The sequence below is a fragment of the Panthera leo genome, chromosome D1, assembly GCF_018350215.1.
Source record: "Panthera leo isolate Ple1 chromosome D1, P.leo_Ple1_pat1.1, whole genome shotgun sequence".
NCBI lineage: Eukaryota > Metazoa > Chordata > Mammalia > Carnivora > Felidae > Panthera > Panthera leo.
Window position 1 is genome coordinate 50,098,674 of NC_056688.1, and position 13,277 is coordinate 50,111,950.

The following is a 13,277-nucleotide window of genomic DNA, read 5'->3' on the forward strand; positions in this document are numbered from 1 at the left end:
TCTTAGAGTGTAGATTTTCAGAGGTTTCAAAAGAAAAAAAAAAAAAAAGACCAGCAACTACACTAAGTAGAAATTTTTTGTTTGTTTGTTTTTAGCATAGTTTATAGCAACTACCTCTAAATCTTTACTTTTTGGTAGACTTTTCTTATTATTCCCTAACCATTGACTTGTCTCTGTTAAGACACTAATAGCCGTATTAGGTATACTTGTTTTCTGATAGCCTTAATTCCTTTGTATCGTCTTATATACTGAATTTAGTATATATAACTTTATACTTTTTATTTATCTCTTGGCTTTCATGGCATTGCACTGTACTAGTTATTTTTCAACCTCTTATAATAATAATAATAATAATAATAATAATAGAATAATAATAATAAGAAGAGGAGGAGGAGAAAGAGGAGAAGGAGAAGGAGGGGTGGGAGAGGGGGAGAGGAGGAGGAGGAGGAAAAGAAAAAGAAGGAGGAGGAAAAGGGGGAGGAGAAGGAAGAGGGATCACCATAAGTGATGGCAACTCAGGATTCTAAGTATCCTGATACTTGTTTTTCTCAGTTTATTTTAATATAATAATAAAACTCAATGAATGAGGGAATATTTTCCTTGAGAAAAATACCTTCAGACATATATCAGAAGACATAGGCATAAATGTGTTTTCTGATCAATAGTATACTATTGGAAAAAAGAAGGATTTGACATCAGACAGGACCTATTTTTAAAGACCAACTAGCCGGGGTGTGGGGGAGGTGGCACCTGGGTGGCTCAGTGGGTTAAGCATCTGACTGACTCTTGATTTCAGCTCAGGTCATAATCTCAGTTTTTGAGATTGAGCCTGATGTCAGGCTCCACAATGATAGCATGGAGCCTTCTTGAGATTCTCTCTCTCCCACTCTCTGTGTCTTTCCCTCACACCTCTCAAAATAAATAAATAAACAAAAATCCCATCTTGGCACTTGAGTCACTTAGGTATGGGTTATGGTTAGGCCCAAAGAGCTTAGGTGACTTGTAAAGCTTCCATTCTCTTTGATTTTTTTAGCCTATCTTTTTTAAAGTGAGAAAATAGGATAAACCATTCATAGTTATATGATATTTAATATATAAAGCATATCACATATTTGCGGATCCTGGAACATATCTTCCTTTTTCAGAAATAAGTGGGAGATTTAGAGAAATTTAACTTTATTTACAGGCAAGCTTAACTGGTATTTATTTGCATCAGTATTATGCCTCTGAGATTTTATCATTTTCTTTAGTAGAAAGTAGGCTAAGTCAGTTGTCCAAAAGCTCTAGAATCTGAATGTAAAACTTAAACACTGAGCTTAATATGTATCAAAACTAGGTCTGTCACTTCTAGTGGCCCAAGATCAAAAAGATTTATTCCTATGATTTACTCTAAGCGTTTTATAGTTTTGGTTCTTTTACTTTGCTGATGATTTATTTTGAATAATTTTGGGGGTATGGTATGAGTTAGGGGTCCAACTTAATTCTTTTGCATGTAGATACCCAATTGTCCTAGAACCATGTGTTGAAAGAATATTCTTTCCTCATTGAATTATATTAGTGAAAAGCTAACTGACCATGAATGTAATGGTTTATTTCTGAGCTTCATTCAAAACCATTGACATATTTGTCAAGTCCTATGCCAGTACCACACTATCTTAATTACTATAGATTTGTAGCAAGTTTTGAAATTAGAAAGTAGGAGTTGTTCAAATTTGTTCTTTTGTTTTTTTCAAGATTCTTTTGGGTATTTTTGGTCTCATGAATTTCTATATGAGTTATAGGCCTTTTTACCAATTTCTATATATATGCTCTATTCTCCAGAGTTCTATAAGTAATACTGTGTTTTGGTTAAAGAGGGAGAAACATAATGTATAAGGGTCTCTGTATGAAATACAAAAGATAAATTCTTTTCTATATTATCTCATTGCCACTAGGTTCTGAACATGTCCCATTGTTTTTTTTCTTATTAGTATTACCCATACCCAGCAGCGTCTAGTATAGTGTGAACTTTCTGTAAATTTAGTGTAAGAATAAGAAACAGACACACACAAAAAAATAGCTAGCTATTACATAAAGGGAGCTGTGGTAAGAATTTAAAAGAATTATATTAAAGATGCTATAGCTAAGTGAACACCAGTAGAGATTTTAAAATTACCTTAAACTCAGTTCTATAGTCATAATTCTTCATTGCTGTTTGATCTCTATTTCCATGGGTTCCACCTCTACTCCATACATTTTGACATCGTCATTCATCTTTTAATCTGCCAAAGTTCATCACCAATTTTGAATTTTGCTATATTTTTTAAGGGTGGCTCACAGAGATCATATAACATAAAGTGTCTGATTTATAACTTTCCATTTGCATAACCAAGCCACTGAGATAGATTATACTCCATTTTATTTAGGCACTTAGAATTGCTATAATGAAGCCTGGGGCCAAACATCTTCATTCCTTGTATAAGATTTTCATTTTCTAACCATTGAATTTTTATAATGTTATAAACCTCGGCAATATTAGATAGTTTTGTAATTAATAAAAAGTTATAATTGAGTTAGATATGGTAGAAGGGAGTATAAGTTTTAATTGCTATATCTTTTAAAGTAAGACATTAATAAAGATTAAATAAACTGAAAATAGGTAATTGGGAAAAAAAAGTCCAAGCACAGATTTTAAAAAGTAACCCTGTGCATTTGTTTTTGGAAATTTTTATAAATGAAATCTCATGTAAATGAATATTAATTTAACATTAAGTAATTTTTCAATTACTTTTTAAATTGTTATAATTAGATTTAAATTTACAGTGAAATCAGAATTTTAAATCTACTTTGAAAAAAGTATATCTTGTTTAAGACATAGGCTTTAAATGATCCCAGAATATGAATATTAAATCTAGTCAAATTTTTCTTTGAAAATGTGGTAAGAAAGTATATGATAGTGAAGATTGCTTTTGCTTAATAAATTCAATATGTCCAATTTAATATCTAGCTTTGGTGGATATCACACACTCAGCATGTACTTGCAATATGACCCAGCAATTCTATTCCTGGTTATTTACTGAAGTTAAATGAAAATATATCTTAACACAAAGACTTGCGTTAAATTATTCATAGCAACTTTATTCATAACATGTTCAAACTGGACAGCAATCTAAATGTCCATCAAGTAGGGAATGGATAAACTAAATGTGGCATATCCGTAAATAGAATACTACTTAGCAATAAAGATGGATGAACCACTGACATATACAAAACATAAATGAGTCCTAAGAGTTTAATACCAGACATTGAAAACTGTATTCATATGAAAATTTAGAAGACTCAAAACTATGGAAAAAGAAGGAGGATCAGTGATTTCAAGGGGTGGGTGGTAGAGGGAGGGCATTGACTACAGTGGGACATAAGGAAATTGTTTGGAGTGATAGAAATGTTTTGTATCCTTATCAGGGGATAATTACATTACTTTATACATTTGGCCAAATTCATCAAGTCATACACAAAAATGTACCACTTTTAATAACAATTTTGTGTTATGTATATTTACCTCCATAAGCTGATTATAAAATTGTCTCTTGAGGGTCAAATATCTAGTTCCTACTCTCTACAATCTCTTAGATTAAATTTTGAGTTTTGAAATATATCTTGAATTCCTCAGTAATTTGTTGGACACAGAAGCAAGAAAAGGAATGAAACTTTTTAAATGTTTGTTTTAATTTATTTAGAGAGAGGGAGAGCAGGGGAGGGGTAGATAGAGTAGGAGGGAAGGAATCCCAAGCAGTCTCTGCACTGTCAGCTTAAAGCCCAATGGTACTTGACCTCAGAAACTGTGAGATCATGACCTGAGCCGAAACCAAGAGTTGGACACTTAACCAACTGAGCCACCCAGGCACCTCTAGAAAAGACATGAATCTTATGTTTATCCATTTCATTTAACTAGAACCATAGAAGGTTCTAAATCCTTTATGGAAGGATTTGAGGGAGGTGGAATTTTCAGTGTTATTTCTTACTATGAGCTCAGTTTTTCACAGGCCAGTTCAGGAAGAGGGCAGAAAATGATTACCAGTTTTTCTGTATTCACCAAAATAATGATCTTGATGTTGGAAAAATAGCAGTGGTTTAATTAACATTCAGTGATTTGTTAAATTTAGTGAAAACATGTGGAAATGCATTGGCTTTAAAAGGCTCAATATTAATGGGAAAGATATTTTATGATATATTTGCAAGGTTACAGAACATAGTGTTATAACCCTCATAGGCAATTTGAAGAATTGTTCTAAATTTTTAATGGAGATCTGAGCCAGAGAGTCATATTTCAGAGACACTTACATGGCAAGGTTCTTTTTGCAATTTTTGATTAAACATGATGGGATTGTTTCTAATAATTACAGCTTATTAGTATAAAATTAAGAGGAAGAAAATAGAGATTCAGAGCACTTAGAGTGGTAAGATCATCCAGATAACCCCTCTCATTTTAAGCTTACAGTCCTAGAATACATAGCATACTACTAGAAGGTCCAGGTCTATGAATTTTTCTTCCTGACTCTCAGTATAGTTACCAATATGTTTTTTCATATACTGAGTCTCTGGAAAGGGTTTACCCTTGAGGTTACAGGGAAATAATGTGAAAAAAGAACTTCTCACATACTGATGAATGTATCTAATGATCAGGTATGTATACAGCGGGCAAGTGTGTCTAATCAGGAGGATGGGAGGGAACAGCTGTATGGTGCATTGGCTACTAAAAAGATAAATGGGGAACAGTTGGTTTTCCACAAAAGCCATACCTCCCATAATGCCCTTGTCTCTGCTTTTCTGTGGCATGAATATTCTCCTAGGTTAAAGGGGAAGACACTTTTATAGATCACAGAGACAGCTGCTGTTTTTCTTAAAGAGGCAATTTGTCCCAGCCTCAGAAATTGCTCTTATTGGTCACCAAGGGAGTGAGCCCAGATGCTTTCAGTTATGAAATTCAATGTGAAACCAATTATGGGTGTCCTGATGCATCATGATATCTGAGATAAAGAAATTGCAAATTAGGCCCTTTCCTCTTTGTAAATTTAAATTCTGACATTTTATACTGTCATGATTTATGCTGACTCCTAGGCAGTAGAAATGTTGCTGCTTGACTGCCTACTCCTTCCAAAGGTAGGTACATAGTGCTCCAACAGGCAGCAAAGTTTGTGAAAATAATGTTGATTGAATTTATCTTTTTATGTCTAGTAATAGTGTAGATAGGTCAGATCTAAATAGATGGGTTAGAACAAGCTTTGACTCTAGCTGGGTACTTGCAGAATCTTCCTGGTCCTACTCAGAGCCATGTTGTTGGAGCTAGTCCATCCTGGGCCTAATCCTGGCCATTGTTTCTATCTGGCTGACCTTGGTAATACAGCAAGTGATCTCAGTAAATTATTTAATATCCATATCTTTGTATTGTTATGTGAAAAATAGAGATGAAAATACTCAGTTAAGCTGCTCTATATTTTGCACTGATATTTTTCATCTTAGTATGTCTGAGCTTGCTATAAAATACTCCTGAGTAATTAATAACAAAGAGATAAACATCAGAGGGCCTAGTTGGTTCATAGAATTGAATATTCAACATACAAAATTCACATATTGAAAGTAAAGCAATATATATTATATATATGTATATATTTGTGTATGTATATACACACAATTATACTATGTATGTTTGTGTACATACAAACACATATGTGTATATATTCATATATTCACACATAAATATTGTTTATTTGCTTGTTTTTGGCCACCAAGGATATTGATTAATAGAGGGATTGAAACCGTGGAGAGGAAAGGAAACTAAAGAAAAGGTGACAAGATAGATACTGCTTGGAAAACTGGTTTTATGACTCAAAAGACAGTTCTATTGCTGTCTTACTCATATATATTTGCCTAAAACCTTCATAGTAGCTTGTAGATACCATCAAGTATATTCCTCATTCATTAAAATTACTTTTAAAATCATGAATAGTCCATAATATTATTGAGTTTTTCTCGGTATCTATTAATACAATAATTTTTCTTTAAATTTGTTAATATGGTATAATGTGTTAACAGGTTTTTTACTTTTTCAAAACAGATTTATAAGTGTATAATTATATACATAAAGAGTACTCATTGAAAGTGTACAGTTTGATGGATTTTTAGTAAATTTATACATCTGTATAACCATCTTCTCAATGTTTTGGAACACTTCTGTCATTAGAAAATTTTCCTCATCAGGGCACCTGGGTGGTTTAGTTAATTAAGCCTCAGATTTGGCTCAGACTCAGGTCATGATCTCACAGTTCATGAGTTTGAGCCCCACAGCAGGCTCTGTGCTGACAGATCAGTCTGGAACCTGCTTTGGATTCTGTGTCTCCCTGTCTCTCTGCCCCTCCCCTGCTCATGTTCTGTCTCTCTCTCTCTCAAAAATAAATAAACATAAAAAAAGAAAAGTTTCCTTATTTCTGTTTTTAGATAATTGTCTCCTCCAGCAAAACGCATATGCTTTCTGTCCTATAGATTTTGCTTTTCTAGAAATTTTATTTGAAAGGAATCATATGTGTGTCTAGTTTCTTTTACTATGCATAATGATTTTATATTCATTTATATCATTTCATGAATATGTAGTTGATTTCTTTATATTGCTGAGTAGTATTCCGTTATGCAGCTACATGTCATATTTATCCTTTCATCGGTTGTTTTATATTTGTCTTGTTTTTAGGTTTTGGCTGCTATGTATATTCATACACATTTATGCATATTCTTTGTGTAAACATATGTTTCCATTTAATTTAGGTAAATATCTACAAGTAGAATTAGTAGGCAACATGGTAAATGTGTGTTTATTTAAGAAAGTGACAAATTAATTCCAAAGAAGTTTCATTTTACATTCCCATAAGCAATATATGTAAAATATGAGAGTTCTAGTTTATCCTAACTCTCTCCAGTGCTTGGCATTGCCATATTTTTTTTATTATAGTCTAGTGAGTGTATAATAGAATCTCATTACTTTTCATTTTTATTTATTTTTATTTTTTAAATTTTTATTTATTTCTGAGAGAGAGAGAGGGCATGAACAGAGGAGGGGCAGAGAGAGAGGGAGAGCACAAAATCTGAAGCAAACTCCAGGTCCTGAGCTGTCAGCACACAGCTTAACGTGGGGCTCAAACCTACCAACTGTGAGATCATGACCTGAGCTGAAGTCAGATGCTTAACCGACTTAGCCACTCAGGTACTGCATCATTATTTTTCGTTTTTAAATGGTACCTAATTTTGAAATGATTTTGGGTTCACATTGAAGTTGTAAAAACAGGACACAGATTCCCTGTACCCTGTATCCAGCTTCCTCAAATACAACACCATACATAACTATAGCACAGTTATTAAAGCCAGGACTTTGAAATTGGTACAATAAAATTAACTAATTTACACATCTTATTGAATTTCACTATATTTGTATGCATGCTTTTTTTTTTGGAATGCAGTTCTGTAAAATTTTATACAGCTAATGATTAGTGTAACCTTTCACTGCAGTCAGAAAACAGAACTATTCCATCATCACAAAGAAATGCCATAGTGGTACCCCATTATATTCTCATACAACCCTAACCCCTAGAAACCATTCAGTTGGTCTTCATCACATAATTTTTTTCATTTCACAGATGCTATATAAATGCAATCCTATAGTATGTAACCTTTTCAATTGACCTTTTTCACTTATAATGTTCTTGAGATCCATCCAGGTTGTTGTGCACATCAATGGTTCTGTTTACCTTTAATTGCTGAGTCCAATGTATGGATAATCATAGATTGCTTAACCACAAAAACTTCAGAGCATTTGAGTTGGTTTCAGTTGCTGACTATTATAAATAATATGTTATTTATTTGTATACAGAAATTTGTGTGAATATAAGTGTTTGTTTCCGGGGGCGCCTAAGTGGCTGAGTTGGTTAAGCATCTGATTTTTGATTTCCACTCAGGTTATGATCTCATGGGTCATGATCTCATGGTTCATCAGTTCATGAGTTCAAGTCCCGTGTAGAGATGCATTGATGGTGAAGAGTGTGCTTGGGATTCTTTCTCTCAGAATAAATAAATAAACATAAAAAAATAAGTATTTGTTTCTGTAGTGTAGGGGTCAACAAACTATGACCTGCAGGAGGAATCTGTGCCTCAACCTTTTTTTTTCTTTTTTGATAAACCCTACACTCACTTGAGTATCCATAATCAAAAAGAATGACAATGCCAGGTATTGGGGTGGCTTAGGAGAAAGTTGAACCCTCATACACTGCATATGTTACTTACTAGGAGGATTGCAAAATGGGTCTACTTTGGAATCAATCTGACATTTTCTTGAATAAATATATTTTACCATGTGATTTACCAATTCTACATCTAGATATTAACCCACATTAAATGAAAACATATGTTCACACAAATGTAAAAATTATTTTTATATTTTTAAAGCTTTGGAAAAATGATGAGTATGTGATACAGATAGCTTTTGGCTCACACAACTGAAGATATTTAGTATCTGGTACTTTACAGAAAAAGTTTGCCAACTTCTGCTCTGGAGTAAACATCCAAGAGAAGGTTGCTGGATTATATGGTAAATGCGTATTTGACATTAAAATAAACAACTAAACTGTCTTTGAGAGTGGCTGTTACATTTTGCATTTTCATCATCAGTGTTTCAGAGATCCAGTTGCTCCATATCCTCATCAGCACGTAGAATTGTTATTACAAAAATCCTAATAGGAATGCAGTAGTATGTCACTGAACACTTAATCTGCACCTCTCTCTAGTGCCTAATGATGTTCATATCTTCATCTTACTATCCACATGTTCTTTTTGGTGAAGTGCCTGTTCAAGTATTTTACCCATTTTCTAATTGAATTACATACTTTCTTATAGTTGAGATTACAGACTTCTTTATATAATCTGGATATAATTCCTTTGTTGACTTTATGATTTGCAAATATTTTCTCCTAGTCTATGGCTTGTTCTTTCTCTTAAACTATTTTTGTGAAGTATTTATTTTAATTTTGATGAAGTCCCATTTGTTGATATTTTCTTTTATGTCTTTTACTTTGTGTCATGACAAATAACTCTTAATCTAACTCTAGCTAATGGAGATATTTTTTATGTTTTCTCCTGAAAGATTAATAGTTTTACATTTTACACTTAATTCTAAGATCTCATTTGAGTTGATTTTTACATAAATTATGAGGCTGTCATTGAAAATACTGAGTTTTCAAATTGGATAATATAATTCCTATAATTATATTCTTCTTTTTCAAAAATGTTTTCGATATTTTAATCCTTTTGCTGCTCAAATTTTAGGAAGAGTTTATTCCTTTCAACAAAAATGCCACTGAAACTTTGATAGACATTACAATGGGTCTGCATATCTATTTGGAGACAAGTGCATATTAAAATGATGGAATGTGCCAATCTCCACATATAGTACTTTGTTCCATTTTTAGTGCCACTTTAAATTTTTCTAGCAATACTTTTTTATATTTACATGTGCAGGTCTTTCACTTTCATAATATCTATCTAAATATTTTGTTATATTTCAAAGATAATCTAACTTTTAAATTTTTGGGTGATAATATCTCAAATAAAATTAATATTTTTGAATATTGATTGTGTATCTTGTGACCTTGCTAAGTTTGCTTAATAGTTTTAGTAGTGTTTTAAATTTTTTAAAGATTTTTTTAAAAAATTTATTTATTTATTTTGAGATGGAGAGAGAGAGAATGCAAGCAAGGGGGGGACAGAGAGAGGGAGAGAGAGAATCCCACGTGGGCTCCACACCATCACCGTGGAGCCTGATGTGGGGCTCAAACTCATGAATCATGAGATTATGACATGAATTGATATCAAGAGTCAGACCAACTGGGCCAACCAGGTGCTCAGTGGTTTTTTTAGATTCCTTAGGATATTTTTACATATGAGATTATTTCATCAGTGGATGGAGGCACTTTACTGGTTTCCAATCTGGGTGCTATTTAATTGGCTTTTTGCACTGGCTAGAATCTTTAGAAAAATGTTAGACTAGAAATGGTGAGAACAGACATCTTTTCTGTGTTCCAGATCTTAGGGAGAAAACAGTTAGTCAATCACAATTAGGTATGAAAGTAGCTGTAGATTCGTAAACACTTTTTATCATATTATGTTTAGATTTATGCTTGCCTTTTGCTGTATGTTTTCTATATATTGCTTTTTTTGAGATTTTGGGGGGTCTCTGGTCTTTTCTGCCTTTTTTGTCTTAAATCAATGTTTTAACATATAATTTTAATTTCTTTGTTGAATTAAAAAAAAAATTTTAAAATTTATTTTTGAGAAAGGGAGACAGGGCAGGAAAGGGACAGAGAGAGAGGGAAACACAGAATCTGAAGCAGGCTCCAAGCTCAGAGATGCCAGCACAGAGTCTGACGTGGAGGTTGAATTCACAAACTGTGAGATCATGACCTGACCCAAAGTCAGACGCTTACCAACTGAGCCACTCAGGCTCCCCTCTTTGTTGAATTTTAAGTATTTCTCTTGAAATATTTTCATACTGGTTGCTCTAAGTATTAAAATATGCATATTCTATTTTTGCCACATTCTTTTTAAAAAATATTTTTAATATTTATTTATTTTTGAGAGCCAGGGCATGAGCAGGGGAGGGGTACGGAGAAAGGGAGATACAGAATATGTGCAGACTCCAAACTCTGAGCTGTCAGCACAGAGCCCAATGTGGGGCTCAAACCTATGAACCACAAGATCATGACCTTAGCCGAGGTCAGAAGCTTAACCAACTGAGCCACCCAGGCACCCCTATTTTTGTCACATTTTACTTCGAGTTAATACTAGCTTGATTCTGATATAATATAGCTACTTTGCTGCTATGAGCTCCATTTTCTTTCTCCTTTGTGCTATTTTTCCATATGTTTCATCTATATATTACGAAGCCAAGTTGAATTTATAATTATATTTTTAAAGGAAATTAAGAAAAAAATGACAACAGTATATAAATGCCTTTTATATGTCATTTCTACTGTTCTCCATTCTTTCTTGTTAATCTTGCTTACTATCTGTTAAAATTTACTTTTAAACCAAAGATTTTCCTTTAGAGTTATAGGACAGTTTTGCTAACTAAAAATTCACCCAGTTTTTGTTCACCTAGAAATACTTTTATTTCCTCTGCCTTTGGAATAAGAGTATTGATGGTGAGTATAGACTGGCTAACATGTATGTCCCCTAGTGTTTTGTATGCCATTCCACTATACCTGGCTTTCATTATTTTAATGAGAATTCTGCTATTAATTATGTTGTTGTTCATGTTTTATATGAATCATTTTTCTTTTGCTATTTTCAAGATTTTCCTTATGAATTTTGGTTGTAGCTTTTTATTCTGATAACTTTAGGTACAAACTCTTTTTTAAAAAAAAATAATTTACTTTTTAATTTACATCCAAGTTAGCAGATAGTGCAACAATTTTTTCAGGAGTAGATTCCTTAATGCCCCTTGCCCATTTAGCCCATCCCCCTTCCCACAACCCCTCCAGCAACCCTTTGTTTATTCTCTGTATTTAAGTATAAATCCCTCTTAATTTGAGGTTTGTTGAGCTTCTTGGATTTATAGATTAATGTTTTTCATCAAATTTGGGAATGTTTTAATCGTACTTTTTTCATATATTTATTTTGAACTTTTCTCTTCTTCCATTTCTACTGGTACTTGATTACACATACATTGGTATACTTTATATTGTCCCACATATCCCTGAGGCTATATTAATTTTTATTCCATTTCTTATCCCTGGACTTTGGACTAGACAATTTCTATTTTGCTGTGTTCAAGTTGACTGATACTTCCTCCTACTACCGGAAATCTGTTGAGCTCATTCAGCAAATTTTTCCTATTGGTTTTTATACCTTTTAACTTAAAAATTTTATTTGATACTTTTTTATAATTTATATTTCTCCATTGACATTATTACTTTGTTGAATCATTGTCTTATTTTTCTTTGGTTCTTTGAACCTATTAGAATAGCTGTTTTGAAGTCATGGTCTGCTAAACACAACCTCTGAGTCAATCACGGATTTTATTGACCACATTTTACCCTGTGTATAGGTCGCATTTTCCTGTTTTTGTTGCTGTTGTTTGTTTTGTTTTTTGTATGTTTCATTATTTTGGGTTGAATTCAGACATCAGTAAAATGTCTTGTAGTGACTCTAGATTCAATTTTATTTTTCTAAATTGTTTTGTTTTGATTTGTTTCCTTTTTCAGTCTGTACTTAAACTGCAGAGTCTACTATGGCTACTGATGTCTATGCCCACAGTTATTATTGTTGTTTTAAATTTTAGCTTGACTTCCTAGGAATCACCCCTGTGTCTATATAACTTGTCTGTAAGCCAGAGGTTGTGAGCAGAGGTTGTGCTTTTAAATAACTCAAGATTTTGGGGTGCCTGGGTGGCTCAGTTGGTTAAGCTGTAGACTTTGGCTCAGATATGATCTCGCAGATCGTGAGTTCTAGCCCTGCATCTGGCTCTGTGCTGACAGTTTGTAGCCTTCCTTGGATTTTGTATCTCTCTCCTCTCTTTATGCCACATGTTGTTGGAAGACCAATATGTTGCATTGGGTAATAAGAATTAAGCTAAATAGGGTTCAGTATGAGGATTTTTATAATATTCTGATTAACTCCTAGGATTAGTTGACCTGTCTTAAGGTCTTGGTCTTCATTATCCTTTTCTATAACTCCTGTGTCGGTACAGTTTTCCCCCTTCCCTGTAATGCCTTCCCTTGCTCTAGCATTTTGAATCTATTTCTTTGAAGTCCTTTGCTCTATTGTTTATTTTTGTTTTTCTTTTATGTGAGACAAGAAGACTGTTGAGGCTGGAGTGAGGAGAAATTCCTTTCCTCCAGCTGGAATAAGGATTATGAATCACATTTTTACAAAGTCTTTTTCCTTTCCTTGGAGAGTATGACTTGGTTATAAAGAACGTTCTGGGTGTGTTTCAAAATGGGTACTTCTCTTTTCTCTGTAGCAGGTATGGCTGCAGCATCTTCTTGTCCTGGTAAGCAGATTTTAGGTGCTATATCTCTATCAATTTATCTTTCTCTACCAATTTTGGTGTGGTAGTTTGCTCTGAGAATTTAGTTCTTATGATGACACTTACAGTTTGTGAGCTTTTTTATTACTGTGAGAATGCCATTTGCTATTAACAAAAACATAGTGAGATAAACAGGACATAGATCATTAGAGGAGCTTAGCACTTGCCAATT